This window comes from Carlito syrichta, unplaced genomic scaffold (genome assembly GCF_000164805.1).
Source record: "Carlito syrichta isolate Samal-C Ts95f unplaced genomic scaffold, Tarsius_syrichta-2.0.1 Scaffold218745, whole genome shotgun sequence".
NCBI lineage: Eukaryota > Metazoa > Chordata > Mammalia > Primates > Tarsiidae > Carlito > Carlito syrichta.
This window is the reverse complement of record NW_007162841.1, coordinates 374,780-378,028: the sequence shown is the minus strand read 5'-3', so window position 1 is coordinate 378,028 and position 3,249 is coordinate 374,780.

The window sequence follows — 3,249 nt, the reverse complement described above, 5'->3', positions numbered from 1 at the left end:
TATAATGCCCTAGTGATGATTCATTCTTTTTATGAATTTATTTTAATTAAATATTTCTAAATTGATGAATTATTTACCATTTTGTAAGACATATCATTCAATATGTCCATCTTTTTTTTTTTTTGAGTTGGAGTCTCACTCTGTCGCCCAGACTGGAGTGTAGTGGCCGCTCCCGGCCACCGCAGCCTCGACCTGCTGGACTCCGGCGATCCTTCTGCCTCAGCCTTCCAAGTAGCCGGAATTACAGGCATGAGCTACCACGCCCAGCTGATTTTTTGATTTATTGTAGAGATGAGGTCTTGCTGCCCAGGCGGGTCTCGAACCCGCGGCCTCAGGCAATCCACTCACCTCAGCTTCCCAAAGGCGCGGGAGTACAGGCTGAGCCACTGAGCCCGGTTTATGTCCATCTTTTTGATGATATATTCTTAGATGACAGAAACCTCTTATTTACTGTAGTCAACTGTTTGCAAGAATTATCCATAGCTATTTTCCTCTTTCTATGGGCCTTTGCAATGTGACTCTGTAGTTCTTCCTGTCAAGAAGCAGTCTATTTCTTACCTTAGAACCTGGGAGAATTGTTAATTTCCTTGACCAATTGATAGTGAACCTTGTATACTCTGTCTTCTTTCTCAAGAAACTTAAGGAAAGTTGAAAGCTTAACTTTTAACCTTAGGGTTAAAGAAATTGCTCTAAAGGGCATAACCATAAAGAAAATAGCTTAGGTTAGGCTACTAGATAATGAGAGACCAAAGCGACCAGAACTCAATCAGTTCATTTGTCTCAATTAAAAAGCTGAAATGTTAGGCAGTTAAGATTCACAAAACCACCTATCTGGCCTGCAGGAGAGAACCTAGCCAAGAGCAGGTGAATTGTCTAGCAGAGCTCACTAAATTGTAGAAATATTAGGTACTTCTATGGTTATTATTTTAACCCAATAAATTTTGAAATAGTTTGTTATATGACAAATGGCAAATAATACATTTATCTTGATAGTCTACTTTTAGTACTTACCACATTGCTATACCTATAATAGTTCTCAATAAATGATTAAACATGCTAATTACTCTAAACTGTCACTACACATTATATGTGTTGAAATATCACTATGCACCCATGAGTATGTACAATTATTATTTGTCAAATTAAAAAAACTCAAAGAATAAAATTAGTGATAAAATAGTAAATTAATTTTAATTACACTTTATAGTGAAAATATTTTAAAATTTATAAAATTTTATTTTAGTTCTCAGTACTAAAAATACAATGTTTTGGCTATCTACTGTTAACATAGCTTTGTTACATAATTAACGGATACAAAAACTCAGTGGTATTTGATAACGATAACAAGCACAATCATTCATAATTGATTTTATGATTATTTGAATTATCTTTTTTGTCATTAATTACTCATTATCATTAGTTCATGGACTTATAAAGTTTATTTGATCTGGCCTAGGCTTGGATAACTTCATTTTGGCTTATTTCTGCATCTGTGGTCAACTGCAGTCACCTAGGAGACCCTAATCATCTTGAGATGAAATGTAATGTAAGGAAATACCAATATTTTGTAGTTTTTTAGCAGACACTCTTTGCTAACTGCATTATGTGAACATATCATTTTATTTAATCCTAGCAACCTTATGTACTAGTTTTTGTCTTGCCATTATAAAATGAGTCAATAGAGAATGTTATGCTCAGTCCATTGGTGCACCAAGAAATCAAAGCTAGGCAATGGCTATTTGAGTCCAAAATTTGCTTTCCCAGGAAATTCATTCTTCTTTTTTGATAGTAAGTTTTAATGCAGTTATCCTTCAGCATGTACTCTCAATGCTTTCCTTTAATGAATAATTATTGATTGCCTAGGCATCAATTTTAGCCCCTTCTTTTTTTTTCTGTAAGAATATTGCCCTTAGGCCAGGCACAGTGGCTCAAGCCTGTCATCCCAGTACTTTGGGAGGCCAAGGTGAGGGGATTGCCTGAAACCACGGGTTTGAGAACAGCCTGGGCAACTGGGCGGGACATCATCTCTACAATAAATCAAAAAATTAGCCAGGTGAGGTAGCGCATGCTTGTACTTCCCGCTACTTGGAAGGCTGAGGCAGAAGGATCTCTGGAACCCAGCAGGTTGATGCTGGGGTGGTAATGAGTATGCCACTGCCCTCCAACCTGGGCAATGGAGTGAGACTCTAACAAAAAAAAAAAAGAAAAAAAGATATATATTGCCCTCGAAGAGCTCATAATATGGTATAGAGGAAAGGAATGCACATCTCTAACCATAACAAAACTTTTACATGTTTATTTGCTGTGATAGAGGCCTGAGTTTGTAGGGGAAAAAAAGAAATAAATAAAAAATGACCTTTAGAAGAAAAGTAGGTTTTATAGTGAAGGTAAATTTTGAACTGGACCAAAAGCATGGAAAAGGAAGACCATAGTCCAGACAGAAAGAATAATTTGTGGTAAATAATGAATATATGAAAAAAAATGAAAGATTTTAGAATTTGTGAGTTGCCTGCATGGTTACTGTATAGGTTCAAATGAAGAAAATAACTAATGATGCTGGGAAATAAGCAGAGTCAAAATTATGAAGAAAAATATATTTTAACATATTTAGGAGTGAGACTTTCCTTATTACAAACTACTGAAATGTTTCCTGCAGTGATAGGGACCAAAATGAATACAGTTACAAAGAAAATGCTCTTGAGCCAGTTATAAGATTCTTAATTTTTAAAATTTACTCTGAAGTATAATAAAGGCTATGCTTAGGAAATTCAAAAGAATTTCCTTTAAAAATTCTCTGAAGACAGCTAGTTTTAAATCCTACCCTTAGCCAATACAGACAAAACACAAACAAGCTGAAAAAAACCACACAGTAGTTAACATAGTGTCCCCAAATGTTCAAGAGAGAAGGTAGACCAATGACTTAGACATGCTTAAGGAATCTAAAAGAAAAAGAGCCTGACTGAAATGGTATAGGAGAGCAGAGTAGAAGCTGTGGTTCAGAAAATAATTTATGTTTCACTATTGATTGGAACAAATTTGAATCTATGGATCAAATATGGACCACACAAATATATGTGCAAACTCAGTGCTGTCTTAAATCCTTTACAAGACAACTATATATAGAGGTTAAACCCCCTCAGAAGAAGAAAACACAAAAATATAATTCCCTATGCATAGGAACAAAAATACTAGTGCTTAATAATATGCCAAAATAGAAATTAATTTACAATAACAAAAGGACTACAAATA